This window comes from Antechinus flavipes, chromosome 1 (genome assembly GCF_016432865.1).
Source record: "Antechinus flavipes isolate AdamAnt ecotype Samford, QLD, Australia chromosome 1, AdamAnt_v2, whole genome shotgun sequence".
Lineage (NCBI taxonomy): Eukaryota > Metazoa > Chordata > Mammalia > Dasyuromorphia > Dasyuridae > Antechinus > Antechinus flavipes.
In genome coordinates this window covers 562,602,223-562,627,188 of record NC_067398.1, presented here as the reverse complement: position 1 = coordinate 562,627,188, position 24,966 = coordinate 562,602,223, and positions in this window count along the sequence as shown.

The window sequence follows — 24,966 nt, the reverse complement described above, 5'->3', positions numbered from 1 at the left end:
ATAAATGCTATTAAAATTATATTGATTGATTTTTTATTTTATTAATCACAAAGAAAGAAAAATGAAACAAGCATTTGTTAAGTGCTTACCATGTGCCAAATATTGTGCTAAGAACTGGGAATAAAAATACATGCAAAAAGAAACACAGTTCCTGACCTTAAGATGCTTTCATTTTAAAGGGACACTTCAACATACAATAGGAACTGAAAAGTTTGTTGGTTTGTTGGTAGGAAGATGAAGAGATCTAGTTTGACATTAGGATTTTGAAATCCATAAATTTAGGAACATCATCTAGAAGGGAACAAAAGTAGGCTGGCCTGGCCCCTTCACCAAAAAATGTAAGCTCTAGAAACAACTTTTTAATAAGAGAAAGCTTGCATAGCTCATGGGTTTTAAATAATTGCTTTAAGAATAGTTATTCCTAGCCTTGATTTCATAATATTCTAGAATGTCTCCAGATATCTCTATGGATATCATGATATTTTAAAGAAAAAAATTACCAGTTTTTTTTAAATTAAAAAAAATTCATTCCCTAAATGATTTATGTTGAGTAAAGAGGGAAAGCCTGAAATCAGAGCACTCAGAGTAAAGTATTTTTTTTTCACCATCTGGAATCTTTGTTGAATAGACAGCTCTTTAGTTCTGAAATATAGAGAAGTCAGAGTTGTTGATGTTTGCTTCCCAGTAAATAGGATATTCTGCAAGGTAAGCACTAGGCTGGCATTTGTATTCTCTGGAGGTCATGTGTTCATGGGTGACCAGCTTCTTAACATAACCAAGCAGTTTTTCTTAGGAACTTTGGCTGTCCAGACTTGGAACTAGACTTCTCTGGTTCTGAAGCTCTCCAGATAGACACAGCTGGATACTGCACTAATTTTTAGAGGGCACCAGGTGTGTCTCACCTACAGTTCATATTCAACCCCTTCTACACAAGAGAATATAGCTTTATTGTTCTGGGGACCTAGGGTATTTGTGGAAACTCCTGTTTTGAGGGTGGGGTGGGTGGAAGACTTAGTGACTACATTCCACAGAAATGGCACACTGTGCATTTTCTGAGTACTATTGCATCACAGGCAAATTCCTTTTTGTTGTATTGGCACCCGGGGATTTTGTACCACCCAATTTTAGTTTTCCTCCAACTGTCAAAAAACAAAAAAACAAAAACAAAAACCCATCTCACAGCCAATAGCAATCTTTTCTTCCCAAGGGGAACACCAATATAAATACAAATCTACTCCTTTGATGTTAGATTAAGGAAAGAGACCCTCAAAAGAGGCCTGATATGAGGTGGGGATGTGCAGTCTCCCCAAAGCATGTTGTATCTATGTCACCAGAGAAACCATTTCTTTTTTTTTCCTTTATGTTCTGTTCCTTTGATTCACATATTTTTCTGCTGCAAAGTGAAGAAAACCATCAGGGGTTCTGGGAGTTTGGATGAGAAAAAAAAATACATCTTTATTTTCATTCATCTATAACTGAAATTTAGTATTTCAATTGTGGATTTTTTAAAAATACATTATTCTGAGACAAGGTCTGTAGACTTTACCAAACTGCCAAAAGGGTCGACAGTTGAAAAACCCCTCTCTAGTCTAGAGTTATCCTTACTCCTCGAAGGAAAAACTGCCTACAAGAATGATTTGGCCTGTGATCTCTGAGGATAAAAGCATTGTTCTTTCTACTGCACTGAGACTGCATAGTCAGTCACCTCCCATTGCCACTTGGTAAGCTACTGACACAGAGGACTAAGTAACATGGAAGAGGTTGCTATTCTCAATAAGGAAAAAGTCTACACAGTATAAGAATCTGGTTCTATTTTGAAAAACCATGTCTCTTTCCCTTTGAATAAATGTAACAGTTTTCAAACATTTTAAAGTCATGAAATCTTTTGGTAGATTAAAAAAAAGCAGAACCTTGATCAAGATCAAATTTAATGCCATATAAATATAAACATCTATGTATATGGATAACTGGATCCCCTTTGGCATTGACCCAATGATTATTTCCACATCCATGGTACTCAAAGATTAATAGTCAAAGAATCATAGACAAAGTTGGAAGGGACATTAGGGGTAAGCAGTATAATTTCTTCATTTTACAAAGAGGAAGTGAGTCCAAGAACAGACCAAATGATTTGCCCAAAGTTAAATAATTATTAAGTGTCTGAAATGAATTTGGAAATAGATCTTTACATCAAATCTATTGCCTTATCCACTATACCACGCTACCATCTCAGTCTGAAAATCATGGAATGCCATTTCCATTGATTTTTCCTGACCAAGTCAAAGTAAAAAAGTTGAGATTATAGTAAATCAAAGGACTTTTCCTTAAAACACAAGGCAAAGTAAACATGAAAAAAATAAATACCTTTTACTGGTATTGCTTTGGTCATTGGTAAAAAACCAATCACAACACTTAGAAAAGCCATTTACTATATTCACTTTCTTCTTTGTGATTGTTTACAAACTATTTTATTGATAAGAATAGACACACATTTATACAACATTTTATTAAGTTGTACTAAATATTTTAGGGCTATTATTTTACTGATTCTCACATCTCATAACTTGAAAGTATCATTTCTGATTTACAAACTGATTAAACAAACCCAGAAAGTTTGAACAATTTGTCCGAAGTTAGTAATGTTTAGAATGGGATATGAACTCGGGTCCATGGCTTTTTGTTGCTTCTTCTAAGAGAAACTCAAGCCAATTGTATATTTCTTTTTACTAATCAAAGCAAAGGCCCCCAAATAATTATAGAATAAATAAAATATATAAAGAAGAGGCCCTGAACTGCCCAAATGGGGAAATGCCTACATCTGGTTACAGGGTTGGGATGCAGTCTAGTACACTCACTTTCTAACATGTAATGTAAAAAGCCTTCCTAAAGAAAGACTTCTAGTAGTTGATAAAGTTCCATATAATGCTGAGAAATATGTATATTCTTTATCAATCCCATTTAGAGGATGTCATAAGTTTTTTTAACTCTAGTTTTTTCTAGCAATTTGTTCAGTTCTATACTTTCCTGTTTATCTCTTTTAGACTTTTCCATAACTGAGAGAAATAATGGTAGATTAAAAATTGCCAAAAGGGTCCTTTTAAAGGACCAAAAGGATATTACCTAAAAACAATTTAGGTAATATCATTATTCTTTTGTTACTATGTATTCTTATAGCTTAATTAATATTTCCTTTATGAATTTGGATACTGAAATGTTTGGAGTATATAAGTTTAATATTGACATTATTTTATTGTCTATAGTTCCTTACATCATAATGTAGTTTCCTTGTTTATTCTTCTTATAGTTTGACTCTATTTGTTCTTTCCTTTTTTTGACTGACATTTTCTTCTAGTCTTTCATTGTAATTCCATGATTTTGCTTTTGAAAGTAAGTTTCATATAAGCAACAGATTTAAGGCTTTTGTTTTCTTTGCCAATCTTTTTCATTTTATTGGATTATTCATTTAAATTCATGTTAGTTTTTTATTCTCTCATATTTGTCACTGATGTATTTTTTTTCCAAATTGGGTTTTCCCTACTCTTTTCCTTTCTAAATACAATATTAAAGTCTCTGGCTATTTTGAATTAATCTATTTTAAGGTGACCCTCTTCCCAATGGTTCTTTTCCCCTTGTCCTCAGTTCCCTTCCCTTTGTTAGTCTCTTCCCTAATTTGGGTTTTGCATGTGAGTTTCTTCTCATTTTTTGCTATTATCTCATTTTTTATTTCTTCCCATTTCCCCCCACCTCAGTTAAGTACTTAAAAAAGAATCCCTCTTCCTCTTCTCCCTTTTGATTTATTTTGTTCATTTATTTTTAATTTTTATTTTTTATACCATTTTCTTTTTTTAAATTCATCTTCCATTAGTTTATATTGGAATTCTATACTTTAATTTATCACCCTCATACTTATTTAGTCATTGTTTTTTCTCAATGTTCCTCATGAAAATAAAATTTTTGACATTCTTGTATTTGCCTTCTCTTCTAAAAGGCATCTATTATCGCCTTGTATATATCTTGCTGCTTGGCCCCTTCCTTTTTTTTTTTTTTTTTTGTTGTTGTTCTACCTCACTCTGATGGGATATGGCCCCACGATAGGAATTTAGGAATTTTCTTATATTGCTGATTGTGCAGTTCATGATTGACCCTTTCCCTTTACTGAGTGATTTTTTTTAATCCTTTGCATTGAAATCTCTTCCCTAATTCTATGCTTTCCCCATTCTTTTGGGAATCAGTTGTGCCCAGAAGTTTTGATTCCCCTTTTCTAAGGGCAAGATAAGCTCAATCCCTCTGAGCACCAAATTCCTATAGAATTTCCATTTCCCTTTTATAGAATATTTCTCTTCTTCCATTGGAATAATCATCAATCATATCACTTTATACAACTGAAACAAGGTTGCCCCTTTCTTTTATCCTTTTTCACTCCCTTCCTTTGCCTCCTCTCATTCTCCTGTAAGATCTCTTTTTTTCTGAGAGGTTAGAAAATTTATTTCCTTTTCATTGTTAGCCTTTGACTAGAGATAGGTATATAACATATTTGCCTCTATTTTCTTCCTCTTCCCTTTTCCGCTGTCTTTTTCTGTAACTTAGTCTCAAAAGAAACATTAATTCACTTGTAGGTCAGGTGTTGTTAAGTTTAGTTCATGATGTCTCAGGCCTGTTTTTCTACCATTACTTTTATTTGAATTGTTTTTTCACCTATACTTGCACTTTTGTCCACAAGTATATTTAGGGAAAAAAATCTTGTAATGATCTCTGTTATTATTTCAATGTAATTATTATCCTTGGCATTTTTCTTATATTTCTGTGATCTTGGGCATTTGAAATCATTTTTGGGGGTCTAGTTTTTTTTCTTGTAATATTTTAAATGACTTTTATTATTGAACATTCATCATTTTCATTTATCATGAAGCTCAGATTTGCAGAGTAGGTCACATTGGACTGCAACAATGAGTTCTTTTTTTCTCTTCAGAGAACATTATTCCGGACCTTCCCTTCAGTTTCTAGGGAATACACATCAGTTTTGTGTTATTTGAATTTCCTTTCCTTTATATTTGAAAGTCTTTGTGGTGGTTGTCTTCAGAATTTGTTTTTTCTGTAACTGTTCAATTTAACTATGTATCTTGGATTTTACAACATAGGATTTTGAAATTATCTGTGGATTCTTTTGATTTACTATTTATCTTCTGTGTTAAGAAATTCAGAGTAATTTTCTTCTATTATTTCTTGTGTTATAGCATTCAGGTTTTGGGACTTACGTTCTTCTGGGAGACTAAATTTCTTGGGTTCTTGGTTTTTAATAGCTTGAATATATCTTCTATAGAAGATATAGGGAGCATCATGAACCATAATTGTACAAGAAGAGAAAAAGTTGGTGTATCATGATATCTACATCATTGAAATCATAGGTTCAACATCCATCCATTCTGGAGAGCAATTTGGAACTATGCTCAAAAAGTTATCAAACTTTTTGCATACCCTTTGATCCAGCAGTGTTTCTACTGGGCATATACCCCAAAGAGATACTAAAGAAAGGAAAGGGACCTGTATGTGCCAAAATGTTTGTGGCAGCCCTGTTTGTAGTGGCTAGAAGCTGGAAAATGAATGGATGCCCATCAATTGGAGAATGGTTGAGTAAATTGTGGTATATGAATGTTATGGAATATTATTGTTCGGTAAGGAATGACCAGCAGGATGAATACAGAGAGGACTGGCGAGACATACATGAACTGATGCTAAGTGAAATGAGCAGAACCGGGAGATCATTATATACCTCAATAACGTTACTGTTTGAGGATGTATTCTGATGGAAGTGGATCTCTTCGATAAAGAGAGCCTTAATTGATCAAAGATAGACAGAAGCAGCTACACCCAAAGAAAGAACACTGGAAAATGAATATAAACTGCTTGCATTTTTGTTTTTCTTCCCGGGTTATTTATACTTTCTGAATTCAATTCTCCCTGTGCAACAAGAAAACTGTTCGGTTCTGCACACATATATTGTATCTAGGATATATTGTAACCTATTCAACATGTAAAGGACTGCTTGCTACCTGGGGGAGGGGGTGAAGGGAGGGAGGGAAAAAATTGGAACAGAAGTGAATGCAAGGGATACTTCTGTAAAAAATTACCCTGGCATGGGTTCTAGCAATAAAAAGTTATATATATATAAAAAAAGAAATCATAGGTTCATTTTCTAAGAAAGTATTGAGGATAGAAATAAATATACTGTTCACTTTCTGGTGCTAATTTTGATTTGGGAAAAACATCCACTACTATAAAGTAAAGATGAAAATATAATTTGGAGAAGAGGAAGCAATAGTTACTAGACCCTGAAAAAAATTCTTTTTTTTCTTGAACTAATTAAAAAATAAGAAACAATTTCAAATCATAACCTCATTTGTGAAATATTCCATAAAAATTTAGCAAGCTTCTACTATTCCTGGGGTATTTATGTAATACAATTGTAATTGTTCTATAGGAGGGCATCAGAGTGGGGCAAAGAATGGGCGGAATGAAAAACTGTGAAGTCTCAAAAACTTATGTTTTTAGTTTTGATTTTGATACTAGTCAGTTGTGGCAAGAATCTTGATGAAGTCACATCCCTCTGGACTTCAGTTTCCTTATCTCTAAGTTGATGATTGTTATGGGCCAGAACTTGAAACAAGGTGCTAAGTCAGTGGAATTGATAGAGACAATGGTTGTTTAGCAGGGTGCTTAACACTTCTCTTGTTCAATACATGTACTTAGTACTTACTATAGTCCCACAAGATTCACACCTTTAAAAGAGCATATATAAGCTAGGAGCCTCAACCAGGATTCAGTCGGGGAGATTCAGAAGCCAGAGCTCAAGCTCTCAGAACCAAGAGTACAGAAGGCCTCTAAGAAAGCTAGACTTGGAAAGGAGACAAGACTTGGAAAGAGACAATAAAGGATTTGGACATTAATCCTTGGCTGCTCTTGTGATTACTGAACTGAAAAGAAGGCTGCCTCCAGATACCCCCCAAGAAACCTGCTCCCAGAGAACCTTACATTTTAGAGAAGAATATTACATTTGATAATAACTTTTGTCCCATATACTTCATAGGCTTGCTATGATGAAAGTATGTATGAAATTGTAAAATGCTATGTGAATGTGAATTTGTATCATTATTACTATTATTATTTATAAGTCTACCATTAATCTCTTTGCAGTATTTGCCTTTTTTGATTTTATTTTTTTAAGATATAGACTGTACCCAAAGGGCTATAAATTCATGTATATCCTTTGACCTAACAATGCCACTCTTAATCATGAATACCAAAAGAGATTTTTTTAAAAAAGGAAAAAGACCTATATGTACAAAAAATATTCACATAGCTCTCTTTTCAGGAAAAAAAAATCAGAAATTGAGGGGATGCCCATCAATTGGGGAGTGATTCAATAAGCTGTCGTATGTGTTTGTGATGGAACATTACTATTCTATGGGAAATGATGAGCAGGATACTTTCAGAACAAAACAAAGAACACTTGGAAAGTCTTACATGAACTTAAGCAAAGGGAAATGTACTATATACAAAGTAATAGCAATGTTCTGGGATGGCCAGCTCTAAATGACTTTTCTATTCTCACTAGTACAATGATTCACAATTATTCTAAAGGATTTATGATGAAAAATTCTATTTATACCCAGAGAAGGAACTGATTGTGTCTGAATACAGATTGAAGCATTCTCTCTTTCTCTATCTCTCTCTCTTTTTAAACTTTATTCTCTTGAGGGTTTTTATTTTCATTAGGATGGGAGCTCTATGTTTGTTTTAACAATATGAGTTTTATGAAAATATTTTACATAACTTCACATATGGTTTCTTAATTGTGGGTGGGGGTAAGGGGGAAAACCTAGAACTCAAAAATTTTAAAAACAAAGGTAAAAAAATTGTTTTAAATGTAACTGGGGGGGGGATGGTGCAAAAATTGCCCATTATTACCACTACTATTCAATATGATACTAGAAATGTTTGCTTTAGCAAAAAGAAAAGAAAAAGAAATTATAGGCAATGAAAAAATAAAACTATCACTCTTTGCAGATGATATGATGACATACTTAAAGAACCCTAGAAAATCTTCCAAAAACCTATTGGAAACAATAAACAGCTTTAGCAAAGTTGCAGGATATAAAACAAATCTACAAAAATCATCAGCATTTCTATATATTACTGACAAAGTCCATCAACAAGAAACAGAAAGAAAAATTTCACTTAAAATTACTATAGACAAAATAAAATACCTACATGTCTACCTGCCAACACAAATGCAAATACTATAGGAACACAATTACAAAACACTTCTCACATAAATAAAATAAAAAAATATCAAGTGTTTATGAGTAGGCCGAACTAATATAATAAAAATGACAATTCTGACCAAATTAATCTACTTGTTTAGTGCCATAACAATCAAATTAACAAAACATTATTTTATAGAACTAGAAAAAATAATTTAAAAAATCATGGGGAAGAACAAAAAGTCAAAAATATCAAGAGAATTAATTTTTAAAAATACAAAGGATGGTGGCTTAGCAGTAGCAAACCAAAACTGTATTTTAAAGCAGCAGTCATCAAAACCATTTGGTACTGGCAAAGAAATAGAAAGATCGGGGGGGGGGGGGGGGGGGGGGGGGGGGGGAAGGGGGAGGGGAAGACAGCACCAGCCCTGAAGTCAGAAAGACCTGAGTTCAAATCTGATTTCAGGGCCAGTAGGCTATCCACAGTACAATCTATCTGCCCCTCAACATGTCATTTTCAAAGTTTTTGATATTGCTAAACATCATTCCTGCAGAATAATCTATCTTTTTATGAATGTTCATAACACTGCTCTTTCTTCGTTCTCCTCCTACTTGTTTGATCACTCCTCCTATATCTCCTTTGATTGATCATTATCTATATCATGCCCCAGAACTGTGGGTATACTCAAAGATCTTTTCCTGAATGTTCCTCTAATTTTTTCTCACACTCTCTCACTTAGTTGTCTCATTAATTCACATTTAATTATTTTATTATCAATAAGTATCCAGGCAATCAAAAGACATTCATCAAGCCCAGACACTTTGCTAGGTGTTTTTTGTCCTTGAAGAGAACCATGACTTCAGGAAGGTGATTTGCAAATGAATTGAAGGGAGGCAGGGCTGTGCTAAGTCACCAGGTTCATTCTTTCCTCCAGAGCCAGCTGAATCCACTGGCAAGATATAGATCAGGATGACTAGAGATGGCCCCCATTTAGCTAGTCACTGGGACTACAAAGATAAAAAATACATATACACTATCCCTACTCTTGACAAGCTTACACATTTTATAATGGTGGCAATGTGTGTATATATTTATATAAAATAAGCATGAGGTAATTAAATACAAGGTAGTTAATAAGGATGTCAGTTAAGTGACACAGTGGATGGACCACTGGGTTTGGAATCAGGAAGACTCATTTTTTTGAGGTCAAATCTGACCTCAGATTCTTAGTAGCTGTGTGACCCTGGGCAAGTCATTTAACCCTGTTTGCTTCCATTCCTCATTAGCAAAATGGACTGGAGAAGGATACAGCAAACCATTTCCATATCCTTGATGAGCAAATTTCAGTGAGGCCTTGAAAAATTAGACTTGACTGAAAGGATTCAACAACAAAAAGTTAATGAAGAACAGCAGGAGTTGAGGGAAAGGGGAAACATTGTAGAGGTCACAGACAGTGGGGGAATGTTGGTGAAGTATAAGACCTTTCATCCCAGAGGGAACCTGCTGACAATGTCTGGTTCGGCTCCCCATCTCCCCTAAGAGCTCTTAGCCTTCCTGAGAAGTCTGGGGACAATGGCAACCTGTATTGTGATTGAAGCAGAGTGATACCAGGTGGCAAACTATGTACAATAGCAAGTTGTTTATGTGGTCCCACCTGCATAGTATATACTGGACGCATGCCCAATGTTGTTTTGGTTACATAAAGGCATGAGGGTACAAAAAGGGGAAAGTCCTTGAAATAAACAGACTTCATTTTTCTACCATCCTCAGGAGTCCCATCTCACTTTTTCACTAGGAAGGTATATCTTAATCACCCCAACTTGGGGGCTCTAGAAAGCAGGACAACATTTGGTGCCTAGTGTGGGGTTCTAAAAAGTGGAGCCTTGCAAAGCAGGGCACACATCAGCTTGACTGACACCATTGGCCGAATTCAGTGGAGAAGCCCAGTGTCCCAGAATAGGGTAAATATAAAAATAGACAAGTGGGAAGAATCAGTAAGGGCTAATGGAGTCACTTTCATTTTTAACCGAAATGGTTTGACTCTATTTGTTTTGTCTGATTTCATGATTGCAACTCTTTCCTTTTTATGACTGACAGTTGACCAAAATGAGGCAAATATGAAGAAATGAGCCTCCCCCACAACTCAGCAAAGTATGAAGCAGACTTAGTTAGATTAACAGAAAAACAAGGTTTGTTGGTAATTCAGAAGCAGAACGATTAGTTCTCAGATGCTCTGGAGTGCATGTCTCTATGGCTTTGTAAGAAGGAGAGTTTGGAGCCAGAGATGTGGAAGTCAGTGGGAGAACAACTAACTGAATACAATGGAGTAAAATTGGTTTTAATGAATCCCACAAGTTTTAAAAAGAGAAAAGTTTTTAACTTGGGCAGCTAGACAAGGAAGTATGAGGAGAAAAACAAGCAGAGAATTGGTGCTGGTAGCCGTAGAGAGTACAGTATGGGGAGCAGAGTTTAAGAAATCTTTTTTAGTATTTTACTGGTTTATTTTTCTTGTTACTGCTCTAGAAGATCTACAGGGCAAGGCCTGTTGGGCAGAAAAGGAATTAAATATCTTAAGTACCTTGCTGATGAGCTTGCTTTTCACCTTCAAAGCTCATTTTCACTTCTGCCTACACCTGAGCATTCGCCCTTAGGGTATTCCCCATCTCCTGACCCTCCTTCCTCAACTCCTCTGGGAGTTGGGGGTGGGTGGAGGAGGAGAAGTGGGAGGGGTAGTGACCCCATCAGCACAGCCAATGAAGCAGTTTTGTTCACCCCCTATATCCTCATTACAAGAGGTAGGGCTCAGGTCCAGGGCTGCAGGCAAAAACCACTTGGGCTTGATGGCAACTGCTGTTACATTTAGAGAGTCTTTAAACTAGCCTGTGGTGAAAGGGGATTGCAATTGGGGAGAGAAGAGTTGTATGCTGCTGGGACTACTGAGATATCCCTTGAAGAGCTGAGACCTGTCCCTCTCCTGCCTATAGACCCCTTGCCTCCATACACAGTTGGCTTGACCATTTCACTTTTTGAGAGTGTTCACAAAATGGTGTCCATTCATACACTGACCTGGGAAACTGGGGGATGTATAGCCAATATCCCAGTCACTGGTCAAAGATTACGGCAAAAACCCATATTTCTTGTATAGGTGGATCAATAGCAGCTGAATTTAGTGCTGCCCATTTTGGGTAGAAATTTGAAGACAAAAATGGAGATTCTACTCCTTTTGTAGAAAAAAAAATCTCCATCAATCTCCAAAGATAAAAGAAAGGTAGAGACACAGGTAATCCTAGAGAACTTCTAAACTTAAGTCTACATTAATTTTTTGATTTTTGATACAGATGCACTGGCTACACCAGACAGGTTTTATAACCCACCAGAGGGGCAGTGTCCAGTGTGAGCAGCTCCACTATCTTTAGATAATCACTAGGTGATGTAGAGAGATCCAGAAAGTGGTGAATGGAAGGGACCAGATAGGTTAACTGCTTGGGGGAGAGGATTTGTTTGTATCCCTACAGGTGGAGAAGGAATCAAATGGGTGCCAATGAGCTATATTCACCTTGCCCATTGGAGAGAGACAGAAAAAGAGAAGAACCTTGAAACTTAAGGAGAAGACCCAGGAAACATCTGGTGGTTCCATCACTGACTGTGTCTACCACTAAAAGAGCATGGCAGTTAATTCTTTGTATACGGCAATTAACTCATGAACATCAAAAATTGGATTCCCTAACACATGATGAGACTGATACAGGACTTCAAAATCTGCAGGAATGATTGGATTCCCTGACACATGATGAGATTGAGAACTTTAAAATCAGCAGGAATCATTGGATTCCCTGACGCATGAAGTGATGGACATTAGATTGACTTTGGACTATCTCTTGGCTGCTGAAGGAAATATATGTGTGGCTATGAATTGATAGTTATTTTTTATACCTTCTTTCTGGGACTCATGGAAATCTTTATAGTATTTTGTTTATTCATATTGTTATGTTACTATTTGTTTGTATGATATTACTACTTGCCTGTGTGATTCCTCCCATGCTGATGGATTTAACCACTGATATATACCTGCTTCAATTAAAACAAAAGAAAGAGTGAGATGTAGGGGGCCACAGATAGTGGGGGAATTCTGGGTGAGGTATAAGATCCTTCAGCCCAGAGAAAACCTGCTGACATTGTCTGGTTTGGCTCCTCATCACCCCTAAGGGTTCTTGGCCTTCCTGAAAAGTCAGGAGGCAATGATAACCTGTGTTGTGATTGATGCAGAGTGATACCAGGTGGCAAACTATGTACAATAGCAAGTTGTTTATGTGGTCTCACGTGTACAGTATATACTGGGTGCATGCTCAGTGTTTTTGCTACATAAGGGTATGAGGGTATAAAAGGGGGAAAGAACTTAAAATAAATGGACTCCATATTTCCACCATCCTCGGGAGTCCTACCCTATCACTTCTCCACTAGGACAATATATTTATTCACCCCACCATGGGGGCTCTAGAAAGCAGGACTCAATATTAATCACCCTGGCATAGTGGCCCTAGAAAGCAATGGTATGTTTTGTCACCCCAACTTGGGGTCTCTAGAAAGCAGGACACAACAAAACATATCATGCAAAAGATGACAGGGCTTGAGCTTTGTTTTGAAGGAAACAAGAAGTAAAGAGGGAGTGCATCATTGCAAATTGGAGAGAGCCACAGCAAAAGCAGAGGTGGGAGATGACATGCTATGTGTAAAGAATAAAAAGAGCCAGTTTTCTTAGGCTAGTATATGGAAAGTATGTTGGCAGGCTAAAAAAATAAGACATAATCAAGTTGTAAAGGTCTTAAAAAAACAAACTTAGGAGTTTCTATTTCACCTTAAAGCCAATGGAGAGGAGATGGATTTTACTGAATAGAAGAATTATATGGTCAAATACATGCTTAAAGAAATGACTTTGGCAGTTATGTGAAAGATGGATACGAATAGGGAAAGATGTAGAACAAGAACACCAATTAGGAACCCATTGTAGTAGTCTTAAGTGAAAGTATGAGAGCCTAAACCAAGGTGATGACCGTATGACTAGAGAGAGGGGTCAGATGCATAAGATGCTGTACAGATACAAATAGCAAAATTTGGCAACTAATTGGATATGGGGAGTGAAAGAATAAGAGATGAAATACAATGTTGAGGTTTTGAACCTGGGAGTTTTGATAGAAATAGAAAAATTATAGAAAAGAAGGTTTGGAGGGAAAAGACAATGAATCTTGCTCTGGACTTGTTGAATTTGAAATGTTTCCAGAACATCAAATTTGAAATGTTCAGTAGGCAACTGGTAATGTGTAACTAGAGCTTAAGGGAAAAGTTAGGCAATGTGTAGAGATTTGAAAGCTATTTTTACAGAGATTATAACTAAATGCATGAGATTTGAGAGGTCACAGAGAGAAACATAGACAAAGAGAAACAAAAACAGAGAAAAAACAGGGGATAGATATATGCAGATAGTATTCTCTTCAGCTGATCTTTTTTGGTTGAGCTTGTGAGTTTCAAAGTGATCCCCCTATCCCATTTTTCCCCTACTGTTGCAGCCAGATCAGCATTGATACCACAAGAAATAACCTTCTCAATAAATTTTCAGAATCCAGTCCAGCAGTAACTAAAATGATGAATCATGTATCTAGATGTGAATTCACAGTACCAGTGCTATTTAGGAACTGAAACAGTCTTGGACCTACACTCTCCAGAGGCTGATATAGGATAGGAGAAGTGTTTTTACTTTTTTTTCTTGCTATATCTTCACAGTAAATAGCCCTTTATAAAAGTTCATAGATTTTAAAGTTGTTAAATGGATTTAGGTTGTTAGTCTCTATTACATAACAGTGAGGATGAACATAACTGGTGGGGGCTTGAGGAGATGGCAATACAGAGAAGCGATAATTATCTATTTTTAGGGTACCCCTAAAACTATGAAAAGAGAGATGTTTTAGGGCTTTTTCTGGAAGAGTGGGCCAAATCTGCATAGCTCACCAAGTGTAAGCTGGAAAAATTAAAGAATAACCTTCTCCTTTCCCTTGAGGAATAAACTGAGTTTTACTATTTGTCATTCAATCTTTGATTGTTCTTATTACATGTAAAAACAGGGTGAACTTAGAAAAAGGATTTCTTGATCAGCAGGATGATTTCAGAGAGGCCTTAAGAGACTTAATTAATTGATGCTAAGTGAAATGAGCAGAACCAGGAGATCATTATACACAGCAACAAGATTATATGATGATCTGTTCTGTTGGATATGGTGCTTTTTAACAATGAGAAGATTCAGTCCAGTTCCAATGATCTTGTGACAAAGAGAGTCGTCTACACCCAGAGAGAGGACTGTGTGAATAGAAAAGATCACAACATATTTTCACTCTTATTGTTAATTGCTTGCATTTTATTTTCTTTCTCATTTTTTCCCTTTTTGATTTGGTTTTGTTTGTGCAGCAAGATAATTGTATAAATATGTATGCATATATTGGATTTCACATATATTTTTAGCATGTTTAACATTGGATTACTTGCCATTTAGGAGAGGAGGTGGGGGGTCGGGAGAGGAAAATTAGAACACAAGGTTTTCCAAAGGTTAATGTTGAAAAGTTATCCATGTATGTCTTTTGAAAATTAAAAAGCTCTAATAAAATTTTAAAAAACTTTAAAAAAGGATTTCTTCTTCTCTTGTGCTTTTTAAACTCAGCATGTCTAAACTTACCATGTCATTTATCCTTTTACCACATAAACTTACATATGCCCTTAATTTCCTTTATTTTTGTTAATAAGAATAAGATTATCATCCTCTGTTATCCAAACTTGAAACCCCTGTGCCATTTTTGACTCCTTTCCTTTTTTTAACATATCTTTGGGGAGTTTTAAATGAATGTTTGGTAATTATTTTTAAATAAATAATAATTTCAAATTTTCACTGGTTTTGGATATAGCTCAGATCATATATTTCATCCCAAGATAGAATGATGATGCTTGGAAAGAAGACATGAAGTCAGAAGACCTAGATTCAAGTCCCAGCTCTGCCATTTATTAAATTATTGACCTTAAATAGGCTTCAGTTTTACTTATTGGTAAAATGAGAGGAGATGAACAGTGATTCTTTTTTGAATGAGTACTCTAAACATGAAATTTCTGAGAGGCAAGAGACTATTTTATTGTTCTTCATTTCTGTCCACCTCTTGGTGACACCACTTGAGATTTTCTTGGCAAAGATAGTAGGGTGGTTTGCCATTTCTTTCTCCAGTCTCTCTTAAACAGATGAGAAAACTGAGGCAAAGAGAGTGAAGTGACTTGCCAAGAATCACACAGTAAGTAAGTGTCTATGGCCAAATTTGAGCTCAGGAAAATGAGTCTGTCTTAATCAGGTCCAGCACTACCCACTGTACCACTTACCTGCCAAGAGGCTACAGAAAGTCATATTAAAATCCTTCCATACAACTGTGGTAAAAAGCAATATTTAAACTTTGTTCCCATGAAAGTTAGGTTAGTTTTTCTTTAAAAGATATTGAGACTATCCTCAAGTCTTGGTTCAAGAAACTACTTAAAGCTCAGGCTCTTAACATCTGTCCAGGTGGATTATCTCTGATGTCTGATGGATCATTATGGTCAGTTCAGATAAGTAAGTTTTGCTTAGCTGAATCAATTGGAGATGTCCTCAATGACATGTTCCCAAAATATCCTTATTCTGCTATGGCCAAGTAAATCATTTGTTAACAATTGAATGACCTACAAATGCGTCATTTTGTTCCAGTATTGAACTTAAACTACTAGAGGACTGTTTTGAGAGGTCAACCCACAACAGCCTGACTATATTCTCAAAATTGCTCTCCTTTTCTATATTTTCCCCCTCTTTTTTCCTAGCAATAAAATTTAAGCCCATTCCACTTGAAGGGTTATTCATTTTCCTGCCAGAAAAATTATGTATAGATAGTGTGTGTGTGTGTGTGTGTGTGTGTGTGTGTGTGTGTGTGTGTTAGAGGAAGAAAGGGGAAAAAAACTCTTTCTCTGCTGATTATAGTTATCCATTCCACATTTCAACTTTCCCCTTTATTTTTGATATATTACAAATATAAAAAATAAACTAGAATTTTGGGGGAGTTTTGCAGAAGTTGCAGATCACACATGAAGGCTAGTAGACAACAAAGAAGAAGTTTAGATACTCAGAAATGCATAAAATAAATGTATAATACAATACTATTAACATTTTATCTTTTAATACCATAATAATTCAGACTTCTCTGGTATGAAGGGAAGGCAAAAATTTTTATATAGATTTTCCAGATGGCAGAAGTGCTACATTTCTAATCCCCATGATATGGAAGGAATAACTAATTAAAAGCCTGCCCACAAATGTGGTTTGTGATATCATGGTAGTCATAAGTCTCATACTCAGAGAAGTGCCATGGGAACTTTGCCAGTTAGCATACCTCACTATCTTATCTTGCTGCAATCCAGTGCAGGTGTCTATGACTCAAATCTGCCTGCAATTTACAGATCTTACTCAAAGTAATTGATAAATCTGGTAAGTAATTAATTGCATTTATCATCCCCAAATCTTTTTTCTTCCATTAAAGAGTAGAACTCAATCTCTCTGTCACAGTCCTCCTCTCACTTTCTCATTTTTGAATTATTTTCCCTTTCAAACTGACCTTTGATTTTCTTTTTTCATTATTTCTTCCTTATAAAACTATTGAGGTTTAAGGAGGAGAAGAGAAGGGATTATTAGATTTGCCTCAAGCCTGGGACTGTTTACGAAGTAATTCTAGGCTCTGGAATAGAAATATTTTTATTTCTAGATATTTCTAGGGATATTTCTAGACTTTTGGGAACTCTTTTCTAGTTGTCTAATCAAAGTAAGGTAAAGGATAGGGGCTGAGACTCTGATAGTTCTTTATATCAGAACTGGACCTTGCTTATTTACAAGGTATGAAAGCTTATGGTCTTTCTTTCAAATCCATCTCTTTAAAAGTAGATATGGATATTGGATTATTTGCCATTTAGGTGAGGCGGTGAAGGGAAGGGGGAAGACATTGGAACACAGGGTTTTGCAAGGGTCAGTGGTGAAAAATTGTCCTTGCATATGTTTTGAAAATAAAAAGCTTCAATAAAAAAGTAAAACTTGGAGAACCAAGTTTCTGTTGTTGTTTCATTCCTTGTCATAAACAGCTCCCTCAAAATTCAGAAGCATGAATCTAGAAAGATTTCTGGGAGGAAAAATATTTCTATCATAGTATCATTTAATCCTTAGAATCTTGAGAGATAGGATCTATTATTATCTCTATTTTACAGTTGAGGAAACTGAGGCAGAATTAGTTTAGGGCCACACAGCTACAAAATGTCTGTGGTCACATTCAAACTGGAGTCAGACTATTTCCAGTATTGCTACTCTATCCCCTTTGTCATCCACCTGCCTCTAGTCAAGTGGCTTAAGAGAAACAAACTTTTTCATTCTTCAGAAATGACTAACTTGGATCTGACCTGATCTAAATCAATCAAAAAGCCTACCCCAAGACAGAGATAAGAGGCCTGGCTTATAAAATATTTTAGCTGTTTTAATTAGGCACTGATACTCCAGTTTGGTTAAAGATTTTCCTCTACTATGGAAGAATTTCAATTTAGTTGTTTTTCAGTTGTGTCTGACTCGCTATAATCCCATTTGGGATTTTCTTGGCAAAAATACTGGAGTGGTTCACTATTTCCTTCTCAGGCCAGTTTTGAACTCAGGAAAATTGGTTTTTCTTATTTTAGCTCAGGCACTCTATCTACTGTGCCATCTAGCTTAGCTATTTCCAAACAACCATTTTGTCGGAAAGGTTCACCAACTATGTTTAGGGTTCCCCACTAAGAAAATGTCTCTCTTAGCCATGCTTTCTATTTTGTTTTATTTAAACAGATGAAGGCTGAGTCATTAGCTTCTTAGGGCATTTTACATCACTTTAAATCTCATCTAAAAATAACTTCACTTGTTTTCCCAAAGGCTTATATCTTCTGCCCTATCTCCAGAATGGTTGGCTAGAACAATTCCAACCAGAAGAACAGGAGAAAAACTTTAGGGTACTCACTGGCTCTGTGTGCTTTTAAGAGACTTATGAAGAATATGATTCCCAATGGGGACTTTTCATGATGATAATAGTTATTATTATTGTACATGTATATATATGAACATATATATGCATGTGAATATGTTGTATATACATATATGTGTTGAACATTCTATGTTTCAGTTTTCTCATCTGTAAAATGATTCTAGTATATACTACATCAAGGGTTCTTTTCCTTGAATCCACACATTCATTTAAAAAAAATTTTGATGACATCATTTGACTATAATCTATTTCCTTTGTACACTTTATTTTTTGAAAAGGTTCTCTAGGCTTCATCAGGCAAAAGAAGATTAAGAATCCCTAAACAACATGATCATGATGATAATAGTTATTATTGTACATGTATATATGTAAATATATACATGCATGTGAATATGTTATATATACATATATGCGTTATGTATACATATACACATATATGATGAGTGTTCAAGATATATTTATATGTATGTATGTATATATGTGTATGTATATATGTATGTGTGTGTCTGTATATATATATATACACACACATACATACATACACATACACATAAATATACACACATTAGATAGATATTTTTAATAGAACCATGATTTCATGGATGTAGAGTTTCTGGTAAGAAAATCCCTCTACCAGGACAGATCACCCTTCTCCAACTTACAGTTTTATAATTCTGAAACTTGCTCAACACTTTGCAGCAAGTATTTTCCAGAGACTGGACTAGAATTTAAGACTTCTTGACTCCATGGCTAAATCTTTCTTTGTAATGCCATCACAATTTCTCTCTCAATGATGACATAAGGTTGCCACTAAGAAGATCACTGTGCAAGGAAGGGATGGGAGGAAGTAAGACAGGACTTATTACCTAGTACCTTCATGGTTCAATGACTTGCCTGGAGTCACACAGCTGGTAAGTGCTGGGGCTAGATTTGAATTCAGGTCCACCTCTCTCTAAAGACAGTATTTTATATACTGTTCCATTCAGCTACCCTGACAAGATAACTAAATTCAAATTCTTTTTTTTTTCTTTCTGGTATTTAACTAGTTATATGGATAGATTGTAAATCTGAATTTCTGTTTCCTCAAGTATAGAATGTGGAGAGGCCCACCACCATTTTACTAAGAGAGAATAAACTCACAATTGGCTGGATCTTAGAGGGACACATTCTTTTTTTATTATAGTTTTTTATTTATAAGATATACGTATGGATAATTTTTCAGCATTGACCTTTGCAAAACCTTCTGTTTCAACTTTTCCCCTCCTTCCCTCCACCCCCCTCCCCTAGATGGCAGGTAGATAATATAAGTTAAATATGTTAAAGTATATATTAAATACTATACATGTATACATATCTATACAGTTATTTTGCTACACAAGAAAAATAGGACTTAGAAATAAGGTAAAAATAACCTGAGAAGGAAATAAAAAATGCAAACAGGCAAAAATAGAGGGAGTGAAAATGCTTTGTTGTGATTCACACTCATTTCCCATAGTTCTTTCGCTGGGTGTAGCTGGTTCTCTTCATTATTGAACAAATGGAACTGATTTGGTTCATCTCATTGTTGAAGAGAGTCACGTCTATCAGAATTGATCATCATATAGTATTATTGTTAAAGTATATAGTGATCTCCTGTCCTGCTCATTTCATTCAACATCAGTTCATGTAAGTCTCTCCAGACCTTTCTGAAATCCTCCTGTTGGTCATTTTTTACCGAACAATAATATTCCCTAATATTCATATACCACAATTTATTCAGCCATCATCCAGTTGATGCGCATCTACTCAGTTTCCAGTTTCTAGCCACTACCAAAAGGGCTGCCACAAATATTCTTGCACATACAGGTCCTTTTCCCTTCTTTAAGATCTCTTTGGGGTATAATCTAAGTAGTAACATGGCTGGATCAAAGGGTATGCACAGTTTGATAACTTTTTGAGCATAGTTCCAAATTGCTCTCCAAAATGGTTGGATGCATTCACAATTACACTAAGAATGTATCAGTGTCCCAGTTTTCCCACATCTCAGAGAGACACATTCTTATAAAAGAAATTGCCTATTCTGGCATAAAGAAAAGAACCATGAAATCCATCTACATGCCCTCTCTAGCTCCTCTCTTGCTTTTCAAGATTCCCTCTTTTCCTTTTCCTTTGTAGTGCTGCAGTTGGGAGTTGGAGGGAGAAAGGATTTATGCTTTCCCACTATCTCTCAAAGCAACTAATGACTGAAACACATGACAAAACTGCTTACATGTGGCTTGAGAGGTTAGTTTATGGATGCTGCTGCTGAATTCCAGTCTGTTCTGTGGACTGAGAAATATCTTGAATTCCCCAGGCATAGTCATTCTAGAAACTAGTCTTCTCCTTAGAGAAAAGAGGTTTTCTAGGCAACAATACCAGTTTTTGGAATTGATTCAGATGCAATTCTGAGTTTCAAAATATCCAAGTTTGAGAATTGAGACTTTTTAAAGGGAGAAGAGTTCCTGACTCAGTGTATTCCTTAGAGAGAGAGAGAGAAAAAAAGATAGTTTAAATAGTTGCTGTGTATAATCCTATTTGAAGAGCAAAATCAATGAATTATTCAAACAGTGTGGATCCAATGGGAGGGGGATTGCTTGTTCAGCTGCCCCAAAACATATGTACCTTCTTGAGGGAAATCCATACTAAAGCAAGGGTGAGGATAGTCAGAATGTACAATAAATCTGGGAGAGACTGTAAAAGATCTTATGGGAAAGAAGGATTTCATTAGAATGTCAAGGTGCTGCTCTTGGGTCAGTTCCCATCTAGGGAGAGTTAATGAACTATTTGAGTACTCTCACTCTTTATCACTTAAGGGGTTTCACGAGTCTTTTGACTTTTCTCTGGAATCAAGTAAAAGCCCCCCGCCCCCCAAGCTCAATATGCATTTAGTTCTTGAAGACCTATATGGGAACTAGGGTCTCTCACTCTCCCCAACATATGGGGGAACCTAGACACAACAAATATGAATATTTTAGTTGATATTCCTGGAGCAACTCCAGGTAGGAATAAAGAGCAAAGGAGGAAAAAATATTCTTTTGAGGACCATCTCTTAAAACTTAACATGGTCCATGGATCTACAAAATCTTTGGGTTGGGCCTGGAGAAGGCCCAACTGGTAACAAGACTTTACACTATGGAACTCAGTGTTAGTGTGAGAAGACTTCTTCATTAGTCAGTCAATGAACATTTGCTAACCTCTCCTTAAACACTATAGAAAAGGAGGAAGAGAATAAGCATTTTTAAAGCATCTTAACCAGATACTATGCTAAAGTACTTTGCAAATATTATCTCCCTTGATCCATAAATACTAGAAGCAGATACAGTTTTTTATCCTTGGTTTAGAGTTGAGAGAACTGAGGCAATTTGGGGTTAAATGACTAGTTCAGAACCACATAGCTAGAGTCAGAGACCAGAAATGACCTTTAGTCTTCCTAATTCAAGGCACAGTACATTCTCCACTGTGCCATTTAACTGCCTCTATAGAAATAAAAGTTGTTTCCTTATGTTTATGTGTCTGGGAATATCTACAGAATCACCATTGTATTGTACACATCTCTTCAACTAAGGCTCTGTTCATTGTCCTCTTCACTGCCCCAGTCCACTTCTACTTTAATAGGCCTAATCTGATTGTGACACTAATTATTGAATTTGTCAGTGGGAACCTGAAAACACATGCTTTTTTATTAAGAATGACTATTAGATTTCCTTTTGGCTTTGACTTACAAATAATAAACAAAATACTACTGAGCTTAATTTTCAAGTTGATGAAACTTCCTTTCCTGTTGCTAATTTAAGTCACTTTAAATGAATTTTGATTAATCTGTGGCTATAACTAGAGTTTGTCTTTTTTAAATTGAAAGCATTTTAAAAAACAAATACATTGCTCTCCTAAATTATCCAGGAAATGGCTATGCTGAGTCTAATGAAGTCTATTCTCTCCTCTCCTCTCCTTTTTTTCTCCTCTCCTCCCCTTTCCTCTCTTCTCCTTTTCTTTCCTTCCTCTTCTTTCCTTTTCTTTCCCTTTCCTTTTTTCCTTTTTTCTTTCTCTTTATTCCTATTTTGAAAGGCTAATAGTAAGCCTTTTGATACATTCTTTCATTGTATCCTTTTAAGCAAGATAGAGAGATACAAGTTTGATGATAATAGTAGTGATAACTGATTTTTGCAATGTTTTAAGGTTTTCAAAGCAGATAGACTTGCAACAGATTGAATGATCATATATAAAGAATATTTAACTTACCAAAGCCAACTTAGAATTGTGAAAGACTTGGTTCTTCTAGGGGTTCAATGATCCAAAGCAATCCCAATAGATTTTGGACAGAAAATGCCATCTGAATCCATAAAAAGAACTATGGAGATTGAATGTAAATCAACACATGCTATGTTAACTTCTTTTTCTGTTTTTTTTTTCTCTCTCATGAGTTTTTCCTTTTGATCTAATCTTTCTCTCCCAACATGATTCATATAGTAATGTGAATTAAAAATAAATAAATTACATTGGATCATTAGATATACAAATTATAAGAAACTAGAAGGGACCATTAATACAGTGGATGACAGAATTAATATCAAACCTAATTTTAACAAGCTTGAATATTAGACTGAATATAGCTTGAAGCAATTTTTTTAGGGACAAATATAAAGTTTCATACATAGGCTTAAAAAGTCAGCAGAATGGGAAAAGTCATGCTCAAATAACAATTTCTTTGAAAAAATACATAAAGGATATATATTTTTGGTGTTGGGGCAATTATTTTTAATAACTGTTCTTGCTATGCCATTTGAGTAAATACCACTGATAAAGATCTAAATGAGCCTTCTGGTTGATTGTTAGGGAGAAGCATAGCAGTGGTATTTGTGGGATATGTATCACCAGGATAAATTCATCACTTCAAATCTAACCAACATTACTAACTCAGGACTTGATTGATGCCATTTCTCAGCCTTTTTTTCTCTCTGATTGATTAGAAAGCTTGGGGGTGGAACACTGAAATCCTTTCAAATTCCTGTGGAGGCCTTCCTTTATAAAGTGAAGAAACTGGATTCTCAGCTCCACTTTGCATCTGCTGCTCTCCCTGGTTTCAATTCCATGAAACAAAGTGCCTCCACACCCAGTGCCCCTTGATCTCCTCCCCTTTCTTGTCTCCTTTTGTGTGTTGTATTTTACCATTACATTAGAAACTGAGATCTTTCTTCTGATCAATTGTATCCCTAGCACTTAGCACAATGTCTGGTACATATGCTTAATAAATAGGTTGCTTATTTATTAGTGCCCCCTGATAATTTCCTAAGATTTTTAAGTTATGTAACAATTGTTGATTTGCTTCCCTATGCAAATGAAATCCCAACTCCATAAACAAAGAAATAAATGAACAGATGAAAAAAGATACTAAACGCTATATAAGTCAATAATTTGGGAAACTAGTGGATTGTTTTTGGATATTCTACATATGAAGCTTAATTGTGCTTATCACATTTTAGGAGCTGCAACGGTGGTTATTTTCTTGACAAAGATACTTTTTTTTTGCTATTTCCTTCTCCAGGTCATTTTACAGGCAAAGAGAGTTAAGTCATTTGCTCAGGGTCACACAGCTAATAATTATCTAAAACTAAATTTGAACTCACGAAGATGATTCTTTGTGATTTCAAGCCTAGTACTCTCTCCACTATTCCACTTAGCTGACCCACATTTTAAGAGGAGCAAAGCCAAAAGATGGGGACTATAGAATATCGATTAAGATGGTGAGAGGACTCAACATACTGATCTTATAGAGAATAACAACAACTATAACACCCCCCAAAACTAGCCTTTAAATTGAGGTTTGCAAAAATGCTAAGGGCTGCAAGAATGGATTTGGTGATGGTGGGGTTGTATTTGCCTATGCTATTGGCTAGAAGAGAAACAAAAAAATAATAGGAACTGGATTGTACTGACCTGGATAATATTAATAGATGACAAAAAAGAGCTATTTAGTTATTATTGTACTGGTTTTCTATATTAAGAATAATTATCTTTGATCTGAAAAGAATAATATGAAGGTTTCAAGGTTTTCAAAGTGCTTTATAAATATTATACCATTTGATCTATAACAATCCTAGTAGGTAGTTGCTGTTATTATCCCAATTTATAGATGAGGAATCTGAGGCAGACTGAAGTTAAATAACTTGCCTGAGATCACACAGATTTGGTATCAGTTACTCCTAATTCCATGTTTATAAATCTATAGTTAAGGGAGGAAGTAGAATTGTTTAATCTAGAGAAAGATTTAAGGGGTCATGAGCTTTGTGCTTCAGACAGACTAACAAGGTTGACACAATTCAAAAGTGAAAATAAAATTATTTCTGCAGAGCAATTGAGTAGTTGTTTTGTGAATGATAAAATGAACTTTGGTATATGACCATCATCTCTGTTCTTTGCAGAGTATTTCTGGCAGGATATTTGGTATTTCTACATGAGAATGGAAAATTAAGCTTGCTTCTTCTTTCTCCCCATCCTAATCAAATGATCTACTTTACCTGCTTCTTTACCTAAATGACAAGCAACCTGGCTCACCCTTTCTTATCTTCCTCCAAAACTCCATTGTCTC